The 13,590-nt window shown below is 37.5% G+C and overlaps 1 long non-coding RNA gene across 1 annotated transcript in view; it reads right to left on the bottom strand.

Annotated features, from left to right (window-relative positions):
• Window positions 1–9,116, bottom strand: part of LOC108314952 — a 63,784-nt gene extending 54,668 nt beyond the window's left edge. The window contains exon 1 of the long non-coding RNA XR_001829749.2: window positions 8,950–9,116. This is a non-coding gene — a long non-coding RNA (uncharacterized LOC108314952). The remainder of the gene's footprint in view (window positions 1–8,949) is intronic.
• Window positions 9,117–13,590: the final 4,474 nt, after the last annotated feature.

Genomic DNA, 13,590 nt, shown 5'->3' with positions numbered 1-13,590 from the left:
CTGCCACGTGTGTACCTATGCAACAATCTTGCATGTTCTTCACATGTACACCCAAAGCTAAAATGCAATAAAATGGAATAAAAAAAAAAACAGAAATGTAATATTCTCATTTTCCTTCGGAATTGTTTTGTGATTTTTTTATCTCTTTATCTTAATTTTCAGCAACCTAATTGTCTGAAAGTGGTTTCCTCTGTCCTTTGTCCTGCTTGGAGTTTACTGAGATTCACATATTCATGGGGTACTATTTTCATTCAAATACCGAAAATATTTGACCAATATTTTTCAGATTCTTCTCTTGTTGAGATTTCCTTTAATGTTAGATTTCTTTATATTTTCACACAGGTTATGAAGACTGTTTTTCAAATCCTTTTTTATTTTTATTTTTAAATCTCTGTTCTTCAGTTTGGATAATTTCTACTTGCTTGATTTCAACTTCACTGAATCCTCTCTTCTGCAATGTTTTCATCTGCTGTTAATTTCATATAGAGAATGTTTGGTTTAAATACTGCATTTTTAATTCTAGAATTTCCTTTTGGTTCTTCTTGGAAATTCTATGCTCCTCTTGAAAATCACCATCTCCTTGCCTACTATATTCCTCTTTTCTTGTCTATTTTAAAAATATTTAGCAAGGTAATTTTGAAGCTCTTATTTACTGACTACAACATGTGGATTGTCTGTGGCCTGTTTCTACTGACTATTTTCTCTCTTCCCTGCCCCCCTTTCTCTTCTCTCTCTCATTCTCTTCCTCTGTCTTTTTCTTGTGTCCTCATAATTTTTTTATTGTATACTAGACATCATAAAAATACACTATAGAAATTCTGGATTATCTTACCTTTCTCTGAAAAACTGTTGACGTTTTTTCTAACAGATGGTTAAATTACTAGTGGGTCACCTTAATCTTGTCGAGTCTTTGTGTTATACTTTGTTTAAGCAGGTCTGCTTTAGTTTTATTTGTATCCCTCAGTACCACTGTGGGAGTTTATACCTTAGTCATAGTTCATTTGAGGTTTCACTGAAAAGTGTGAATTGCATGTGAAGCACCTGTAATCTGAAAATATTTTAACTCTAAATTCTATCTTCTCAGCTATGGACAGATATTGAAATCTGTGCTTATCCCTTTCAGCCTTCCAGCTGTTTTAGATTCTTGAGCTATTTTGAGTCTGACCCATGCATGTTGACTATAGGAGTCAGCAAAGAATTTGATCGAAGTTTGCATGCAGATTGGGGACCTTCCCCAACTGTGGCTCCCTCTTTTCTGGGATTTAATCCAATTTTTGGTCAGTATGGCCATGCCTACCTAACTTTGACCTCTGACTTCTCATCCCAGTAAGGCTATTGATCTCTGATTGAGCTCTCTCCTTGTTGTGTTATATGAATGGAGGTGTGCCTGTGGAAAAGGAGCCAGGTGAATGTGGATCTTGCCTATGCCTAGACAAGGGTTGTGTGTTATCCAGTTTATGTCTGTTTCATTGTCTTTCTCAGTGCTTAACATATTTTTAGTTTTGTTTTATTTCATTGATTTACTGTATTAGTCTATTTTGCACTGCTAATAAGGACATACCTGTGACTAGGTAATTTATAAAGAAAAAGGTTTAATGGATCACAGTTCCACATGGCTGGGGAGGCCTCGCATTCATGGTGAAAGGCAAAAGGCAAGTCTGACATGGTAGCAGGCAAAAAGAGAATGAGAACCAAGTGAAAGGGGTTTCCCCTTACAAAACCATCAGATCTTATGAGACTTATTCACTACCATGAGAACAGTATGGGGAAAACGTTTCCATGATTCAACTATCTCCTACCATGTCTCTTCCATAGCACATATGAATTATGGGAGCTACAATTCAAGATGAGATTTGGGTGGGGGCCCCGCCAAACCATATCATTCCACCCTGGGCCCCACCCAAATCTCATGAACTCCAATCATGCCTTGCCAACATTCCCCCAAAGTCTTAACTCATTTCAGCATTAACTCAAATGTCCCCTGTCCTAAGTTCATCTGAGGCAAGGCAAGTCTTTTCTGCCTATGAGCCTGTAATATCAAAAGCATGTTAGTTACTTCCTAGATACACTGGGTGCATAGGAATTGGGTAAATTCAGCTGTTACAAATAGTAGAAACTGGTCAAAACAAAGGGGCTACAGGCCCCATGCAAGTCCAAAGTCGAGGGGTAATGAAACCTTAAAGCTTCAGAATGATCTCCATTGACTCCATTTCTCACATTCAGGTCATACTGATGCAAGAAGTGGGTTCCCACAGCCCTGGGCAGTTCTGCACCTGTGGCTTTGCAGGATACAGCCCCCATTCTGATTCTTTCACAGGTTGGTGTCTAGTGTCTATGACTTTTCCAGGCCCATAGTGCAAGCTGTGGGTGCATCTACCATTCTGGGGTCTGGAGGATGGTGAGCTTCTTCTCACTGCTCCATTAGGCAGTGCCCCAGTGTGGACTCTGTGTGGGAGCTCAAATCCCAAATTTTCCATTCTCACTGCCCTAGTAGAAATGCTCCATAAGGGCCCTGCCCCAATAGCAAACTTCTACCTGGACATCCAGGTATTTCCATACATCCTCTGAAATCTACGTGGAGGTTCCCAAACCTCATTTCTTTACTTCTGTGTACCCAGAGACTCAACACCACATGGAAGCTGTCATAGCTTAGGGCTTGCACCCTCTGAAACCATGGCCTGAGCTGTACCTTGGCCCATTTTAGCCATAGCTAGAGTGGCTGGGCTGCAGGGCACCAGGTCCCTAGGCTGCAAACAGCAGGGGGGGGGGGGCCTGGACCTACCCATAAAACCATTTTTTCTCCTAGGCCTCCAGGCCTGTGATGGGAGGGGCAGCCACAAATGTCTCTGATCTGCCCTGGAGACACTTCCCCCATTGTCTTGGCAATTAACATTTGGCTCTTCCTTATGTAAATTTCTTCAGCTGGTTTGAATTTCTCCTCAAAAATGCATTTTTCTTTTCTATTGCATTTTCATGCTGCAAATTTTCTGATCTTTCATGCTCCGTTTCCCATTTTTTTGTTGTTTTCTGTTGTTTTTTGTTGCTGTTGTTGCTGTTGTTGTTGTTGTTGTTGTTTGAGATGGAGTCTCACTCTGTCTCCCAGGCTGGAATGCAGTTGCATGGTCTCAGCTCACTACAACCTCCACCTCCCAGGTTCAAGTGATTCTCCTGCCTCAGCCCTCCTGAGTAGCTGGGACTACAGGTGCCCGCCACCATGCCCAGCTAATTTTTTTTTTTTTTAGTAGAGACTGTGTTTCACTGTGTTAGCCGGGATGATCCCTATCTCCTGACCTTGTGACCTACCTGCTTTGGCCTCCCGAAGTGCTGAGATTATAGGCATGAACCACCACGGCCAGCCTCCATTTCCCTTTTAAAATGGAATACTTTTAACAACATCCATGTCACTTCTCGAAGGCTCTGCTGCTTAGAAATTTCTACTGCCAGACATGCCTAATCATCTGCCTCAAGTTCAAAGTTCCACAAATCTCTAGGGCAGGGACAAAATGCTGCCAGTCTCTACTAAAACATAGCAAGAGTCACCTATAATCCTGTTACCAACAAGTTCCTCATCTCCATCTGAGACCACCTCGGCCTGGATTTCATTGTCCATATCACCATCAGCATTTCAGTCAAAGCCATTCAGCAAGTCTCTAGAAGTTCCAAACTTTCCCACATTTTCCTCTCTTCTTCTGAGCCCTCCAAACTATTCCAACCTCAATCTGTTGCCCAGTTCCAAAGTCGTTTCCACATTTTCAGAAATCTTAATATCAGTGCCCCACTTCTGGTACCAGTTTACTGTATTAGTCCATTTTCACACTGCTGATAAAGACATACCTGAGACTGGGTAATTTATAAGAAGAAGTTTAATAGACTCACAGTTCCATGTGGCTGGAGAGGCCTCATAATCATGGTGGAAGGTGAAAGACATGTCTTATATGGCAGCAGGCAAAAAGAGATTAAGAACCAAGTGAAAGGGGTCTCCCTTATAAAACCATCAGATCCTGTGAGACTTACTCACTACCAACAAGGACAGTACGGGGAAAACCACTCTCTTGATTCAGTCCCTCCCACAACTGATGGGAATTATGGAGGCTACAATTCAAGATGAGATTTGAGTTGAGACACCACCAAACCATATCAATTACCAGCATTTATTATTTTTTAGCAGCAAGAGTGTTAGTCTAATACAAGCAACTCTCCTCTTACTAATAGCCTAAAATCCTATGTCACTAATGAATATTTAAAGAAGTCTTAAAAATTAATAAGATAAAGAACAAACACAATAGGGAAAATATTTCTAAAACAAGAAAAAGTCAACTGGGCACTTCAAGAAGAGAAAATGTATGGGGAATAATGTATTAAATGATTCCTCCTCATCAGTAATTAAGAAAATATGTCCACTTTATTGGCAAAAATCAAGTAGCTAGATGATATGAAACAGTAGAGACAATGTGATATTAATAGGAAGTAGGACACTTCTAGTGAAAATGCAAATTTAAAAGAAATTAGTCATTACCTTGTAAGTTTAAATATTCACATATCCTATGACCCGGCATTTCCACTTATGTTCAAGAAAATCTCTTTCACATAATGTATTAGATTTTCTGTGATCAACTTAGCATGATCCCCACCCTCTTCTATACTTTCTCCTACATAGAAGAACAGAATAGAAACTATATTTTCCAGATGTCTTGCCAACAGAATTATAGGTTAGATGATATCAGTCAGAAACACATCTGTAAAATTTGGAAAGCAAAATGGAAGAAGCCATTAGTCTTCAACAGCAGCTATAATTGAAGCAGGAAGCATTGGTAAAGAATAGAAATAGCCTTTGCCTAGGGAATCAGATAATTGTTCTAAATGTAACCCACTTTGCTAGAGCAAGAAGCTAAGACCATTGACAACAGCTTCCTGCACCTCAAGATTTCCCACAAGCCAGCAGCTGTCTTCCTGATGGTTTCTGATCCGAAGCCCTTACAACAACTGTGTAAGTCTCTAATACCCTGTATTAAATCCCTTTCTACTCAATATACTCTGAGTAGAGTATCTCTTAAATTTCTAAAAATAAAAGCAATCCAAGTGCCATTAACCTGAGAATGGATAAATAGGTAGTGGAGTGTGTGTGTGTGTGTGTGTGTGTGTGTGTGTGTAATAAAATATTGTACAGCAGTAAAATGAATGGGCTACAGAAAATTGACAACATGGATAAACATCAGAATCTTAATAATGAGTAAAAAAAGTAAGTCTCAGAAGACTACATACATAAATACGCTTTCAATAAAGTATAAAAATAAGCAAAACTAAACCATTTATTTTAGGTAAGTATCTCTGTGTGTGATAAATATTTTTTAAAAGTGAAAAATAACTTAGAACACTTCTTTTGGAGAAACAAAGAAACAAAACAAGGGAGGAACATATATGCCAGTTATTGCATAGGTTTCTTTTATTGACTGTGGTAGCACATCCCAGGATGTTCACTATATTATGAAAAACAATAAAATAAGCCTGCTAGATCAATGGTTTTAATGTGTCATGAACCCCAGATTATAACTAGCCCTATTTTGTGTTTTCAAACTCCTGAAATAAAATCTCAGTAAATGGTCTTAATAGCTGAAGAGTGAATCAGCCACTTGGAAGACTAGACAAAGGGATTATTTTAAATGCAGTGTAAAAAGATGAGAAGCTGAGATAAAAATTAAAATATTTGGAATAGGCACCCAAAAATGTGATTTTCTCCTAATGATATTTTGAGAAGCAAATAACAGAAGAAAGAGAAGCAATACTAGAACAAATAATGGCTGAGAATTTTCTAGAACTGGGAGGGGAAAAAAAAAAAAACACAAGAGTCCTTAAAATGACAGTGTTCCCTAAGTTCAAGAAGGAAAAAAAATATAACTTTACTCAAAATACCATGAAACCAAACATAACAACAGAGAAAATTACAAAATCTACCAGAGAAACAAGAAAGTTTCAGCTTCAAAAATAAGACTCAGAATGACATCAGAGACTTTATCAATACCACAGAATGCAAGAAAGCAATGGAAAAATATTTCTAAATCCTGAGAAAAAATATTTTCATCCTTGAATTCAGTACACAATAAAACTTCAAAAATAAAAATAAATTCTTCAAGAGTAAAAGTAAAATACGGGTATATTAACTTGTTAGCATATTATAGTACCTACAGATTCTCCCAGAAGTCAACTTTGAAAGGCAACGTTCAAAAAGAAGAAAAACAAATCCGAAAGAAAAAATTTGGATAAATAATTCAATGGAAAATAAAACATAAGTAGGAAAAAATCAGCAATATCTAAATAAATAAAAATATATGAACAACTAGTTGAAATAAAAATTCCAGGTGATAATATGGATTAGTTAGGATTTTTTGGGAGCAGGGGAGGATCAGTTTGTGAGTGGAATCCTAGAATCAAAAATATTCTAACATTCTTATCTTATTCCATTCTCCAATGGAATGAGAAAGTAACTGAATAACACAAGACATTTTAGAAAATATTCTAAGTTTAATTGTTAAAAATGTAAAGGCCATCATAGAAGAATAGAAATTGAACAGCTTTTGTACAGCTTTTAAATCAGAGGAGAAAAAATAGAGGAAAACAAAAATACTATATTTCAAAGTCAGTGAGATGTGGTTCTCAGAGGAGCATTTACAAATTTGAAATTATTAAAACAAATACAATTATTTATTAAAAACAAGATGAATTAAATAAATTATTTTTTCTACAGAATGTGCTAGAAAAAGAATAACAAAACAAACCCAAGTAAAGCAAAGGGAAAAAATAAAGAAACCTCAAAATCATGATAAACATAACAAAAAATCAGAATTGATTAAACAGTCGATTAAACAAACAGAAATACAGTGCTGCTGTGAGTATTTTAAAGAAAAAAACATCCCTGCACTTTGGGAGGCTGAGACTGGAGGATCACTTGAGGTCAGGAGTTCAAGACCAGCCTGGCCAATGTGGCAAAACCCCATCTCTATGGAAAACACAAAAATTAGCTGGGCATGGTGGCAGGCAGGTGTAGTCCCAGCTACTCAGGAGGCTGAGGCACAAGAATTGCTTGAACCCGGGAGGTAGAAGTTGCAGTGAACTAAGATCACACCACTGCAGTCAGCATCAGCAACAGAGCGAGACTGTCTCAAAATAAAAACAAAAGGAAAAAAAAACAAAATACTAACAATAGCAAGTTCAAAACAAAGAAAACACAAGTAATAAATATAGCTACAAGTGAAAATACTTTAATTATATTTTTATAATTATACAAAATTCATCTATATAATGGTTTTATAATATCCATTACATTTTTCAAATACCAATAAACTTGAAAATCTGGGTGAAATGAAAAATTTTCTAGAAAATTATAAATTACCAAGGAGAAGTAGAAAGCCTGAATAGACTAATTCACACAGAATGAATTTTAAAAAGTTGCCAGTGTTCTCCTGTTCCAATGTTACCGGTATCATATAAAACCAGGTTTTATCTACTTACACTTAACTTGTTACTGTGCTCATTTCTAAGTCAGGACTTTCTTGACACTAACATGAACTACGAAGAGAATTTAAGTAGCTCTCATAACCCGTTCCTACAGGTAGTTAGCATCTGGTTATTTTTATAAATACAGAAACCTTTACTAAATTTGTTATGTTTTTTAAAAAATTAAATACTATAACAATGGATATAATAAAGGCATCACCTTCACATCCAGTGGTATACTTAGTTAATCAAATTAAATTTATAATTTCCTTTGCATTGGAATGCTCACTTCATACAGATCATGCTTTTCAGGCTTCCAGATATAATAATAGTTGACCAAGTTGTACTTGATTAGAAAATATGGGAAAAGAAAGACAGAAAGAGATGAAGGAAGGAAGGAAGGAAGGAAGGAAGGAAGGAAGGAAGGAAGGAAGGAAGGAAGGAGGGAAGGGAGGGAGAAGGGGGGAAGGGGGGGAAGGGGGAATGGGGGCAGGGAGGAAGGGACGGAGGCAGGCTCTTCTTTTCTTTTAGTATTCCAGGAATGAGAGAGAAAGAGAAAAAGCAAAAGAGATACAGAAAGAACTAAAAGTCTCTTAAAGCACAGTTAATAAAAATAATATTATAGTTAATTAAAACTTACTAATAATATAGTTAATTAAAACTTATTATTAATAATATATAGTTAATAAGAAACTATGAATCCTGATTGTCACTGTGGTGGCCAAATAATGCCCACCCCATCCAAAGATGTTCAGTCGTAATGACTGGAACCCGTTGATATGTTACCCTACACAGCAAAATGGCCTTTGCAGTTAATAATTAAGTAACCTTAAAATAGGGAGATTGTCCTGAATTGCCTGAGTTGGCCCAAACTAATCACATGCACCTTTAAAACACAGCTTGCCCTGGCTACAGTCAGAGAGATGCAACAGAAAACAAGGTCAGAGAGACGCAGTGTGAGCAGGATTTGACACCCAATCCGTTGTTGATTCTGAGATACAGGGGACAGCATGCAAAGGCAGCAGGGAGATCTCTGGGAGCTGAGGGCAGCCCCTGGTCTGCAGCCAGCAAGGAAACAGCAGCCAGGAATTCACAACCACAAGGACACAAATTCTGCCAACCACCTGAATGAACGTGGGTGTGGATTCCTCCCCAGTGCCTTCAGAAAAGAATGCAACTCTACCACCTTGATTTTACTCTGTGAAACCCTAACAGAGAAACCAACTGAGCCACACTGCATCCAGACTTCTGACCAACAGAAACAAGAGGTGCTGTTATAAGCCACTAAATTTGTGGTAATATGTATCGCACAACAGAAACCTACTACAACCACCAACCAAAATAATAACCAACAAACAGCCAAGATGACCTTACTCTACACATACCAACGTACGCCTTCAAATCTTCCCAAGGCTATTCCCATGATTTGGAGTAGGCATTCCCCAATACTGAATTCACCAACATGAGACACTTTCCATCATGCTGGCCTCATCTTTACTCCCATGTGTTAGCACATTATGATGCAATGAAACCACTGCCTCGTTCTACTGGCGTTTCACCATATGGTCGTGGATCTGTGTTTGCTATTATGTGCCAGATGGCACTGAGACACCAGCCGCTTACGTGTCATCTAAAACATAGAGACAAACAAAAATGGAGGAATCCCTGCTGCAAAAATTGCAGACAAGAAGTTTCATGAGCAGGCTAGGATTCATGATATTTAATTTGAACTGATCATGAACTGGTTTTCAGACTTCGGTCCAATTGTGAGTCTGTCCCCTAAATTATACCACCACAACACGGTGCTGAAACCTTCTTTGTTATCTGTGACACCTTTGCCAATCAGAGAAAACAATTTAAAATACTCAGGTTCTCGGCCATCTGTCATTATTAACGCCCAATTATATGACGTAACTTCCTTGGAGAGTTTTGATGGTATAAGACCTTCCTAACACACAGCTACAAGTTGATAAAAAGGCACATATTTTATCATGTGACATTTCGTATTTGTTTGCATCTGATACCAGGTGAAAGATTTGGTGGACAGAGAAACTTCCTATCATAAGCTATTCACAAGCTATTTAGCCATCAAAAGCTATTTAGCTACTTATCATTAGCTATTTATTTACTGTCAACATGAATTATTTGCCACAAATATGACTTTTTTGAAAGATAATATATTGCTATAGATTTCTATATCACAAGTACTGGTGACATCACATGGAAATATTTTTTAGCCAGATGGGAAGTATCTCGTCCTGGAATTTAAAGTTACGATACAGGGATAAGATAAGACAGGCACAGTGGCTCATGCCCATAGTCCCAGCTACTCAGGAGGCTAAGGGAGGAGGATCCCTTGATCCCAGGAGTTTAAGTCCAGCCTAGGCAACATAGTGAGACTGGCTCTAAAAAATAAAGAAAAGGAAAAGGATAACATTGACAAAAGAATTTACAAGGTGGCCTGTTGGAGAATATCAAAGATCCATATGTTACTCGATGATCAAGAACAGGAGTCAATCCTTCTGAATTGACTTACAAGCCTTGACAGTCTCCACTGATAGCTGGGGTTTATGAGAAAATTCTACTCTCAGAATTTTTCATAATTTTGCTACTGTTAAGTAGGAGAAAAGGGATTTCTGCTTCAGTAGTTAAGGATTCCAAGACTGTTATTTAGGTCCAGAACACAGGAGGTCTAGACTAACATATAACCTCTCAAGAAAATTAACTGCAGGAGACATCCTTCCTGATGTAAACAATCCCAAGAAACATTTTCTGTTTAATCATTTGGCATTAACTTTATTCAGCAACACCTGGTGAAGACTAAGAACCCAATGTGAAAACAACACATATACTCAGTTCATTTTAAGTTAAGAAGTAGAGTCACTTGGAATGTCTATACTCACACATATATGACAGAAATAGCCTAGCAACCAAGTACCAATTAAGTGATTACAACTTGATATGACTTTTGGGAAAAAGGGTTGAACATGTGCTGAGAAATGCTGTGTGTTACTATTTCTTTTGTGTTTCTTTCTCTGTGTTCATTAGCCCACAGCAATTTTACGGCGAGAAAGTGATGACTTACTTGTTAAAGAGCTCTTCTTTGATTTTCTGTTTATCACTGTTCTCAGCAGAGGTGAGAGATGCTTCATATGGGTACTAGAACCTGACAAACTCTGTTCATTTTTTAAAAAACAAAAATTTTTGAATACTTACAATGTGTTATAAATGATGTAAGAAGAAAACTGTGAAAGATAGTTTCCACTTAAAAAGTAGGATCTCACAGCTTATAAAAAGACTCTTGCATACACATTTATAATGGCTAGGATATTTACAACGAATCTCATGTCTCTGTTTTGTGAATAAGTTCACATGAGGAATTTATTATGGATCAGTCCATGTTTCTATATATCATAATTTTTAAAAAATTACATCATCCAGCATTTCCATACACTACTAAAGCATGCCACATTGGAAGTTTTATATTCATTTTTCTCATACTACACATTTTAAATAAGCTTATACCAAAGAGGGAAACACATAATTTAGTAAGAACACCAACTCTCCATCATACTATAAAATAGATGATCTCTATGGGACTTTTATAGACTTTCCCTGACTAATATTGTAGCTACCACAAAGTTGAACATCCTTAATGTAAAAATTCAAAATCTGAAATGCTCCAAAATTCAAAACCTTTTGAACATTTTGAGGGCCTTCAAAATCAAACTAGCAGGTATTAATCCACAAAATGTGTCTGCAAGATAATGGGCCTCTCTATGTTTCTTAAACATACACACTAGTTATAAAACAAGAATAAGAGTGTCATAGAGTGATGCAAGCCTTTCTATGAGCCAGACATTTCAGCCTGCACAAAAGTGAATGTCTGAGGACATTTTGAACACTGACATGACAATATAAGTGGGAAATTAGAGACCTGACCTCATGTACACAAACTTCGTTTCATGCACAAAATTACCAAAAATAGTACATAAAATTGTTTTCAGGCCACATGTATAAGGCGTATATGAAACAAATGAATTTTGTGCTTCAACTTCGGTCTCAACCCCATGTATCTCAGTAAAAATATTCTAAAATTTGAAAAAAAGTTGAAACCGGAAATACTCCTAGTCTCAAGCATTTTGGATAAGGGATACTCAATCTGTAAAATACATCGTTATTTAAATTCTTTAAAATTAAATAAAGTTAAAAATGCAGTTCCTCAGTTGCATTAGCAGTAATCACATTTCAAGTGCACAATAGCTAGCAGCTACATGATGGACAGCAGAGATGATCACCTTCATCACAGAAAGTTCTACTGCACAGCACATTTACAGTTGTCACTTATCATTATTTTTATCCATAAAGGATAATATTTTCTTGGCCTAATGTCTTAGCCTTTATGTACAACTGTAGACTGCAAAGGATGTGTGAGAAGATACACACTCACACTTATTATTACCTGAGGGATCTGATGCTCAGGAAGTTTTAGGTGACAGAAAGATCACTCTGGAGGCTTTTCCCTAGATTCAGAAGTCCATTTTGCATTAAAATTCTTAGCCTTTTGTCCCCTGACAGAAGAATAGTGGCTGATTGAAACCAAGGGCTCAGATGATCAGATTTTATCTACTATGACAGTGCTTATTGATTTGTAATAGCTGCTTGATTCACGCTCTTGAGCTCAGAGAGAAAAAGTGGTTTGATATATTAATAATGACTTGCAGGTCAAGAGTTGATGTCACGCTTGCCAGGCATTTTCTATCACTACAAGTATGAGCTAGAAACTCATATAGCTGGCAACTAATATGTACACACAGAGTAGTTAGAAGTGCATGCCGAAGTCAGACAGTGTGGAAGCAGGCACTGGTATATTTCATATCCCCTGGACTAACTAAAAAATCATTCTTCGGTCTGGGCTCAGTAACTTTAGAGGGATAGAGAGAGAACTCTGGTGATAAAAAGAAAAACTTTAAATTACTCTCTTACTCATTCCTCAAACCCTGAATAACCCAGTCCATCTTCTCTTCCATCTTTTACACGAGATATGATTCCTGTCTGGAGCTCCCCCCCAAAAAAAATCTCTTCGGAATGATTGCAACTGAAAACTGTTAAAAATCTCAGGGGGGTGGGGAGATGGGGAGAGATAGCAAGCGGAGAGATGCCAGGTCTAAGAGACAAACTATAAAATAACTTTCCAAGAGAATCTTTTATGGAGAACGTAAAATGTCACCTCTTTTTGTAGGAATCCAAAAATATATTTTTCTGAAAATCAGAGACATATGAAAAGACTGTTTCAGGCCACATGATTCTGCAGTCGTCTCTAGAGAGATTTATGAAACACAATTTCTCATTCTTAGAATGTGGCCTATCTATTATGTAAATTCCTAGCGCACTCTGTCCCTAGAAAAATAATGTATTGTTGGCCAGGCACGGTGGCTCACGCCTGTAATTCCAGCACTTTGGGAGGCCAAGGCAGGTGGATCACTTGAGGTCAAAAGTTCAAGACCAGCAGGCCACATGGTGAAACCCCATCTCTACTAAATACACAAAAAATTAGCTGGGTGTTGTGGTGTGTGCCTGTAATCCCAGCTACTCCAGAGGCTGAGGCAGGAGAATCGCTTGAATCAGGGAGGCAGAGGTTGCGGTGAGCTGAGATCGCACCATTGCACTCCAGCCTGGGCAACAAGAGCAAAACTCTATCTCAGTAATAATAATAATAATAATAATAATAATGTCTTCTTTTGCTGACACACACAGAAAGGCAGTCTGACATCTGCTTCACCTTTAATTTTCTATTTGAAAGATTTTCTTTTGTAAATTTTAAAGCAAATTTCCAGCCTTTTCCATGTAAATCTCCTTGTTGAAAGCTCTGGTTCAGGCACTGTGAAGTTACTCAGAGGTTAAATTCAGTTTAACAGCTGCCTGGAGCTTTGCTTCACTTTCACTTTTCTAAAGAATTCTGGGCATTTTACTATGGACCACGCATCCACAGAAAGGAAATACAATGTAAGTCTTCTTTTTCCTCTTCGTTAGCAATGCTTATAGAATATATTGGTCAAAACAAGTTCTGGGATAACAGAGTTTGCAGTATGGAAACAG

Source organism: Cebus imitator, unplaced genomic scaffold (assembly GCF_001604975.1).
Source record: "Cebus imitator isolate Cc_AM_T3 unplaced genomic scaffold, Cebus_imitator-1.0 Scaffold165, whole genome shotgun sequence".
In the NCBI taxonomy this organism is placed as follows: Eukaryota; Metazoa; Chordata; class Mammalia; order Primates; family Cebidae; genus Cebus; species Cebus imitator.
This window is presented reverse-complemented; position numbering and strand designations above follow the sequence as displayed.